The sequence below is a fragment of the Callithrix jacchus genome, chromosome 10 (assembly GCF_049354715.1).
Source record: "Callithrix jacchus isolate 240 chromosome 10, calJac240_pri, whole genome shotgun sequence".
Classification (NCBI taxonomy): domain Eukaryota; kingdom Metazoa; phylum Chordata; class Mammalia; order Primates; family Cebidae; genus Callithrix; species Callithrix jacchus.
Window position 1 is genome coordinate 15,334,128 of NC_133511.1, and position 9,701 is coordinate 15,343,828.

The following is a 9,701-nucleotide window of genomic DNA, read 5'->3' on the forward strand; positions in this document are numbered from 1 at the left end:
GGGAGAAGTTGTGAGAGGCTGTTAGTTCCTTCGCACATTGCTATAAAGAAATACCTGAGACTGGACAACTTATAAAGAAAGACGTTTAATTGGCTCATGGTTCTGCAGGCTTTATAGGAAGCATGAGGCTGGCATCTGCTCAGCTTCCGGAGAGACCTCAGGAAACTTACAATCACAGTGGAAGGCAAAGGGGGAACAGGCATGCCACATAGCCAGAGCAGGAGCAAGGGAGCTAGAGAGTGGAAAGGTCCCACACACTTTTAACCAATCAGATCTCTAGAGAACTCATTATCACGAGAACAGCAGGGAGATGGTGCTAAACCATTCATGAGAAATCCACCCTCATGATCCAACCGCCTCCCGTAAGACCTTACCTCCAACATTGGGGATTACAATTCAACGTGAGATTTGATGGGGACACAGATCCAAACCATATTAGAGACTTAACACCGCCTCTCAGAGGAAGAGGGGCTGGCCCCTGCCTATCCGCTCATCCAACCACCTCCCAGCACCCTCTTCCTCCTAACCACCTAAGTCTTGCTTAAGTCATTTGAAAATGGAGGACACTGACGGAACAGGGTAGGAGAGAGAATTACGTGAGAAAGCAGATGGGAATGCTTTATAAACCGTAAAGCACTAAGAAAACTTAGCTGTTGCTGTTGTGTTGTGTTCACTCTTAGCAGCTACCAGGAGCATTTGACATCAAGATGTATAACACCACGTCTTCTTCTACCTTGACCACAGAAACTGACCATTCTCTCTGTCCCAAAAAGGCAGTGAAGGTATAGAAGAGAGCCTAGTTTTATTATTATGTTTTCGTTTTTTTTTTTAAGAAACAAGGTCTGTCTGCCAGGCTAGGCTCGGCTCACGCTTGTATTTTCAGCACTTTGGGAGGCTGAGGTGAAAGGATCGCTTGAGCCTAAGAGTTTGAGACCAGCCTGGGCAACATAGGGAGATCTCACCTCTACAGAAAAATACAAATAAATTAGCCAGAAATGGTGGCACACCTGTAAGCCTGACTACTTGGGAGGTGGAGGTGGGAGGATCACTTGAGCCCTGATGCAGGGGTCACAGTGAGCCAAGATCATGCCATTGCACTCAGCCTGGGTGACAGAGTAAGACGCTATCTTAAAAAAAAAAAAAAAAAAAAAAAGGGTCTCATTCTCTCGCCCAGACTTAGGTGCTGTAGCACAATTATAGCTCACTGCAGCCTCCAATTCCTGGGCTCAGACCATCCTCCTGCCTTGGCCTCCTTAAGCACTGGGATTACAGGTGTGAGGCACTGTGCTGTGTGAGAACACACCCCCTTCCCCTCCATCACCAGTCCACCCTCATTCCTCCATCACCAGTCCACCCTCATTCCTCCACACCTTCCGGCTCCTAAGTCCTTGGACAAGTGGCCTCACCTCTATGGGTCTCACCTTCAGAATAGGGATAATGTTGGAATTAAATGATCTCACAAGCTCTTTTAGCTGTGATTTATGCAGTTCATGGCCATCACCATCTTCTGCCACTGTCTCTCCTGCCTTCCATTTCTTCCCCAGCCCCTTCTAAGCCTTTCCTTCTACTCTCCCGGGATCTACATGTGATTCCCTTTGCCACCCTCACCCATACATCCCCTTTCCTTATATCCTTTGGTCTTTCCAGGTTTGGACAAGCGGAAGCTGTCTGCTTCTCCAAGAAGTGTCCCTGAGAATTCTTTAAGTAGCTGGGAGGCAGAAAGGATCTCACGTATTTTTGGTACCAGAGATAATCAGATAATTGTGCAATTAGTAGTAATTTTACCGCTCCTGTAGTTTCCTTCTAACAAGAGCCCCCTTTAAAAAAAAATAAGAGGGATTTCTTTCTTTCAATCCCTTGTTGTTGTTTTGTCTGGAGTGTCTGTCATCAGGAATTTGGTCCGACACCCACGCGCTCCAGGGGGAGGGGAAGGACACAGGAGACAGAACTCCTGGGGGAGAGAATCTGCCTAGCAGGAGGCTCTCCCCTGCTCTCCCACTGAGCGCAGACCGCGGGAGGAGGCCGCTCCAGTCTCCACAGCGACTTCCCCATGACTGCCCCCCAACCCCGTGCTCTCGAGGCAGGGGAAGGGACACTTGGAAAAGACACCAGAGACTGGGAGGGTGCAGCTGGGCTCTTCGCGGGGAGCGGGAGGGAGGCCTTCCTGTTACATGTCGCAGCTGGAACACAGAGGGCAGTGCTCCAGGGTCCACACGCCGGTCTCAGTTCCCTCAGGCCCAGGACCAGGCTCCACACGGCCGTCGCGTCGCTTAGTCGCGTGGGCTGTAGCACAGAGGGGGCAAACACCTCCAGGGCCTTGTGCCAGGTAATTACCAAGCAAATTACCGGCGATTTTCTCTCCTCCCCCCCACCCCCCGGGCAGTGCCCGCTGCGTGTTCTCTGATTCGGGCCCCTGCTGTGCAATCAGCCCCAGGTAACCTGCGGGGACCCGTAATTGCTCTGGAGTTGCCTGCCACTTTGCAAGGTAAGCACGCGCGGCGCTTCTCCCTGGCTCTGGGCGCGCGCGGTAGCGCCTTGCGCCCGCCCTCCCCGGGCCAGATGCCTGGGACCTGCGGAAGCAGAGGCTGCGGGGGACGAGATCCAATTCCATGGAGTGAGAGAGCAGCCTTGCGCTAATGGGGCTGGGTAGAGGAAGCTGGTGCAGAGAGGAAAGAAGGAAGGAACTCTGGGCGACTTGCGGCCGGAGAGGGGCCATCTCACCAAGTCCTCAAGGAATGGGAATCTTGGGGGACATGGGATCCTTCTGTCCCTTCCCTCCGGTGAAGAGGCGCTTCATTGATGAGCCTTGTCATCATCCTTCAAGTGTAATTTTTTTAAATTGCAAAAATCTTACAGAGCTATTAACCTCAAAAGAGTTTAACATATGGCAGACCGAGTCTCCCTCTTACCCTAATTATAAGGCTTGCAGTAATGGGGCTGTCTTTTAAGTTACAGCTGCTGCGCTTTTGGCTTTCGCTAACATTACATCCTATTAAAGAGCTACATTAAATGCATGCAAATTGCCAGAGCGACCGCTCTCTTCCGACCAATGAGGGGGACGGATTGCAGCCGAGGCGGCGATATCGGGGTCAGACTCACCCTGCTGCTAGCGCCATATGATCTATCAATCAAACTCCTCTCATTAATTAACTAATTCATTAAATATCTTTATATATGAAGGCCCGGCCAGGCGGAACATTGTGTTGACAGGGACGTCCCGTCAGCACTTAGCCCTGCTCTCCCCACTCCTCCCTTCCTGCACAAACCACCTGGTGACTAAGAGAGGTCAACTTCCCAGTGTGGGCAGGCACCGAAGCAACCGCCGTGTCCACTCCCCAGGGCGCCCTCCTTGGGCCTCCTTTGGCATGACCCCATCTGTCTGGCCTCCTCCTGACTCTCCTGCCCTCTCTTACCTATTTTTCGAATGAACTGTATATCTTGTGCCTCTGCTCACCTGGCAACCCCCAGGTTGCTCATCTCGTGCCCCAGGGCCCAGCACTGGCAGATGCTTTGAATGTTAGGCCGAATTGGAGTGCATTCCTCTCCAGTGCTTCCAAGTCACCAAGGCGTTCCTTTACAATACACTTCTGGAAGACTGGTCACTACAGGGAGGAGGGGAGGTCAGCCATGAGTGCAGGTGGCATCCCAGGCAGGAGGAGGAGGGCTTATTGGTGTTACTAGAGAAGGGACAGGATGGAGTTAGGCAGGAGGAAATTTTAAAGTTCAGAGCTGGCCAGTGATGTAGCCACAGTTCCCAGAATCCAAAGCAAACCCTTGGGCCAAGGAGAGTGAAGCTATGTCTTCTCTGAACAACAGAGACACATTTTAGAATGGATACGAGGGTTGGGCGTGGTGGCTTATGCCTGTAATCCCAGTACTTTTGGAAGCCAAGGCTGGAGGATCATTTGAGCCTGGGAGTTTGACACCAGATGGGTAACACAGGGAGACCTCATCTCTGTGAAAATAAATAAATACATAAATAAACAAACAATCACGGTGTGATGGTGCACACCTATGGTCCCAACTACTTGACTGAGGTGGGGGGATTGCTTGAGCCCAGGAGGTTAAGGCTGCAGGGAGCTGTGATCACACCACTGCACTCCAGCCTGGGCAACAGAGTGAGACTCTGTTGAATGAGAGGAATTGAATACATACAGTATATATCAAATATATATAGATTTTCTATATAATAAAATATATAAAAATATTTATATTTATGAAATACAAATATTTATATATCAAATATATTCATATATCAAATATATGTATATTTTATATATGTGTTCAATTCCTCTCATAATTAAGGAATTTTCTAAATATATTTATATATGAAGGCTGAGCCAGTTGGAATATTGTATTCACAGGGACAATGCTATATGTATCATATGTGTATATATATTTGCACTTGTTAACCATTATTTGTCCCTTCTTTCCTACATTATGTCATTTAATGTGGACAACATTTTTGCAGGTGTTTATTCTTACTTCCACGCCACAGGAAAAGAAACAAGCTCAGAGAGAGTAAGTAACTAGTCCAAGGTCAACTCAGAATTCAGACTTGGGCTGTCTAGATTTAAGACCAGTGCTGACTGCTATGTCATGACAAGGTAAAGGTGAGATCAGTGGCTGTGCTGCCGTCCTAGGTCACCTACTGCCTCCTTTGTCCGTACAGCTGTCTTTCTCTCCTCGTTTTGCAGTAGCCACTATCACCATTGCCTTCTTGACTGGGCTGGTGGGCTTGGGAGGGTAGAGGTCATCGCACGCCCCATAATAAAGGCTCTTGAATGTGCTTAGAATGGGTTGGAGTGATTTTCCGTACATAGCACCTGGAGTGAAGAAGCCAGCTGCCTTCTGCCCCTGGGTCCCCACACCTGGGCCCAGAGCAGCTGGGGATAAGAGTGAAAATGGGATAAGTAGCCTCTAAGCCAACTCCTGGAAAACATTCCTCCACCAGGCTCTGACCCCAGCTGAAGAAGGCAGTTACCAGGGAGGACTTCATGTCAAAATGAAGAGGGTCTTATGCAGGTGTTAGCCTTGGTTCCTGCTGTTCAGCTCACCCAAGTTCCCAACCCATACCAATGAAGTAAAGAATGCAGGGAAACTTCCAAAGCCTAGGAATTCTTGGGAAAACATATGCCTAGATCTTTTTCTTTTTTTTTTTTTTTTTTTTTTTTTTTAAATACAGGGTCTTACTCTGTCACCCAGGCTAGAGTACAGTAGTGCAATCTCAGCTCACTGCCACCTCTGCCTACTGGGCTCAAGCGGTCCTTCCACATCAGCTTCCCAAGTAGCTGGGACTACAGGTGCACGCCACCACACCTGGCTAATTTTTGTATTTTTGGTGGGGTGTCACCGTGTTACCCAGGCTGGTCTCGAAAGGGTTTCACCATGTTACCCAGGCTGGTCTCGAACTCCTGAGCTCAAGCCCTCCACCCATCTTGGCCTATCAAAGTGCTGGGATTACCAGTGCTGTGAGCCGCCACACCTAGACACCGATCCTTTTATGCTCCCTCTCTCTCCCCTTCTCCATCTCACTCACTGGCATGCCCTTCTGAGACATGGGGCTAATGGACTTTGGCTGTTAGCACCTGTGATGTTGGGCACCAACCTCACCATGGGCCTCCATAGCTTTCTCTAGCCCCCTTGGTTCCCAAGAATAGTTTTGGAATGGGGCGTGCTGTGATAATGGGGGTTAATGGTAACCTTGGAATCAATTTTCCCTCCCAGAAGAAAATTCTCCCGGCTTAGGCTGCACACACTGTAATAGTGAAAATGGCTCTAGATTTGAAAAATTGGCACGTTGTAGTCCAACAAGGCAATTTTTGAATTGTTCCATGCAGCTGTGCGCCTCTGGATGCTATGTTGCCTGTGTCCTAAAGCCACAGGATGGAGAGCATTTTCCAGCCAAAAACAGCTCTGAGGTGTTTTGTGTTTTTTTTTTTTTCTCCCACACCAGCCTGAATTTATTGTTTTGTTCGCCTGCCCAAAACCTTGGAGCTTTGGCCTCTACCTTAGCGGCTGACAGAGCTGCTGGGCAAGCAGAGTTGGTTGTAGCTTCCTGCAAAACCTTACCCCTGCATGCCTGACGGCAGAGGGCCTGGGAAAGAGAGTCTCCTGAGGACTGTGGGTCTGTGCGCAGGCAGCTCAAGGATGGAGCAGCTCAGGAACACGGCTCCCAAGTAGCGTTTCCTGGCTGGTGGTCAAAGCCGGGCCTTTCTTGGACTCAATGTAGAGAACCCAGAAGAGGAAATGTCTTTGATCATTGTGCGGGTTACCTGACTTTGATAACTGTGTCTGCTCTATTATAAGATGAGAACCATTTTGCCCTGGTTTTATAAGCATTAACATTCAAAACAAGGCATCCTGGAATAAAAATATGTGATTATATGTTTCGTGTAATGAAAGCATAGAATGTGAGAACTGTAAGGCGATTACTTGGTAAACTGTCCTCATTGTACAGATGGGGAAATGGAGGTTGCTGAAATTCACACATCTAGTTGGTGGAAAAGAACTTGATCTCACTGCATGGTGCTGAAGGCTTTTTGGATAATGACTCAAGCGGCCAGGGAAACCAAACCCATTCTTCTATTTCTTGGCTTCTATGGCTGTAATTGTCTTTTTTCCACTGATTTCCCCTCCATGAGTTGTCTTAATGGTGAGCCTTATTTGTTGAGTCAAGGTTAGAACCCAGGAATGTGTTATGTGGCATGGAACAAGCGCTGAGCTGGTGCCTGGACCTGCTCCCTGCTCTCACTGCAGCTGTGCTCCGATCCAGTTTCCACAATAGGTCCTGTGTTGTTGGATCTTATTCCTTTACTCCTCAGGATACAGTCCAGGCTCCTTATAGGCTTCATGAGAAGATTTGTCCCTCTGTCCTTGACCATCAGCTTCCCTCCCTGTGCCACTGTGTCCTCGACCCATCTTACCCAATCTTCTTGGCCTACTGACTTTTTTTGTTTCCTTAAATTCATCTTGCTGTCATTCACCTATACACATTCGACTATTCCCTCCTCCTAGAAATCTTTATGTATCCCCATTTGTCCCCTTCATTCCCACCTGCCTTCCCCTGCTTAGCTTTGACCCATCACCTTCGGTCTCAGTGAGATACCGGTTCTCTCACTGAGCCCCAAAGTCTGGATTAGATGCCCTTCCTCCAGCCCCCTAAAGCGCCCTTTATTTTAACTCTTCTCTCACCTACCACTCTGTACTGCATCTGCCTATTGATCTGTTTGAATCTCTCATTAGAAGGTAAGCTCCAGGAGGGCAGGGCTTGTCATGCTCACTGTTTTATTCAAGGCACCCTGCAGACTGCCTGCCTCATCATAGGCACTCCATAAATAGATGAATCAACTATATAAGGCCTGGTGCCAGTGGCTCATGCCTGTAATCCCAGCACTTTGGGAGCCTCAGCCTCCCAAAGTGCTGGGATTACAGGGTGAAACCTCATCTCCACAAAAAATATGGTGAAACCTCATCTCCACAACATGGTGAAACCTCATCTCCACAAAAAATATGAAAATTAGCCAGGCATGGTGGTGTGTGCCTATAGTCCCAGCTACTTTGGGGGCTGAGGTGAGAGGGTTGCTTGAGCCCGGGAGGTTGAGGCTGCAGGGGGCCATGTTTGCACCACTCCAGTCCAACCTGAATGACAAAGTAGGACCCTGTCTCAAAAAAATAAAAATAAATAAACTGTATAAAAGTGATGCCACTACCACTCTAACAAATAACAATAGCTGATATTTACTGAGTGTTGGGGTGTGCCAAAAACTATGCTAAGTACTTTACATGCCTCATCTAATTTATATTAGTTCTTTTTTTTTTCTTTTTTGAGATGGAGTTTCACTCTTGTTACCCAGGCTGGAGTGCAGTGGCACAATCTCCGCTCACTGCAACCTCTGCCTCCTGGGTTCAAGCAATTCTCCTGCCTCAGCCTCCCCAGTAGGTGGGATTGCAGGCACATGCCACCATGCCCAGCTAATTTTTGTATTTTTCGTAGAGACAGGATTTCACCACATTGACCAGGATGGTCTCAATCTCGAGTCCGTGATCCACCCACCTCGGCCTCCCAAAGTGCTGGGATTATAGGCGTGAGCCACCACACCTGGCCTATATTAATTCTTGTATTAAGTAAATGAGATGAGAGACAAGGGTTCTAATCCTGGCTGTGTCACCAGCCGACTCTGTGACTGGCAACAGTTACCATGGTTTCCTCATCTTTGGAATGAAAGAGAGAGAGGGGGGCAGATAGGACTTCACTCCTCCATTCTTTTTCTGAGGCAAAGAGGGAATCAGGAGTGTCTAAGTGGGCCTAGGGGGAATTCACCCTCAGGATTCAGAGAACCAGCAGACATGGCGGGTCAACTTTCTAGTCCTGGAGCAGGAGGAGATGGATCTGGCAGAGGCTGGGAAGGGCAGCGGGTTGCTCTCCCATGCTGTGGTAGAGCTATAAAATAGAGAAGCCCGCTGCTAGCTGAGTCATTAACGCTGGTCTCCTCGCAGTCACCTCGGGCATTGTCTGATTTAAGTGTAATAGCTTGTTTGGTGGATTTTGCCTTCTATAGAAATCCCCCCAAGAGTGAAGTGCTGCATTCAGCCGGGAGAGCACAGGCCTTTGTGCACTGATGGCCCGGCCTCGGTTGAATGTGTTTGGAGTTGGTTATCAAAGGGGAGGATAAATTAGAGTACAGGGCTGAAAAGAGAGGAAGAGGGGGCCCTTTCAAGAGCAGGGCTGAGCACTTAGGCAGCTGACTTGGGGCTGGTGCTCTTGCCTTTTGGCAGGGGTAGTGCTATAGCCCTGTTACAGACAGGGCTGGCTGTACGCTGCAGAGCCCAAATTCAGAGATCCAACCAGGCCCTTGCTGGGTTAGATGAGGGGGACTAGTGATAATCATAACAGCATGGCCTCCAGTGCCCAGGGAGCTCTGCTGGGGGCTGGCGAATGGATCATTTTCCCTCCCTATCCCTTCTGTAGCTGTCAGCACAGTTTAGATAATCACACAAACCTCAAGCCCCCTCTGGATTTATTGAAATTAAGTTCTGAAGGTGCTGCAGGCTCCAAGGGGCCTCTCTAGTCTTGTGGACATTATTCAGAGGCTTGGACCTTCCTCTTTACCTACCCTCTGCCTGCTGCCTCCCTCCAGCTTTTCAATGCACACTTAGGAAGCTGGTTCTCAGGCAAGTTTTATGAGGTGCACGGATCAGCCATGAATATGGAGCTCCCAAAATAAGAGATCCTTGGCAGTCATCCCTCTCTATAGTCTTGGCTTCTGGTGTCCAGATTCAGAGGCCAAGCTGGGCACAGCTGTCAGCTGAGTCACAGCAGGGCTGCCTAAATCATAAATTGCACTGAATGCCCAGCTTTTCCTGCAAGAACACGTTGCTTTATTTTTCAGTGAGTCTTTTATCTCCTACCTGTCTCCCCGGGCCCCTCATTGACAGCTTCTTGCTGCTTGGGATCCAGATCAACAAGGGTCATTCTTCCAGGAACCAGAGACCTGCCTTTTTCTTGCCCATTAACATCTAACCCTTAATAACCAAATCTTAGATGTGCATCATTTTCCAGCTGGAAGGAACCCGAGACACCGAGCTGCAGACCTATTATTAAGACCTGTTTCGAGTTGCAGATGTTTTTAAGAATTGTCTGAAAGTTATGACCCCTCACCCCCAACAAAACACACATATTCTCATGCATACAAAAATGT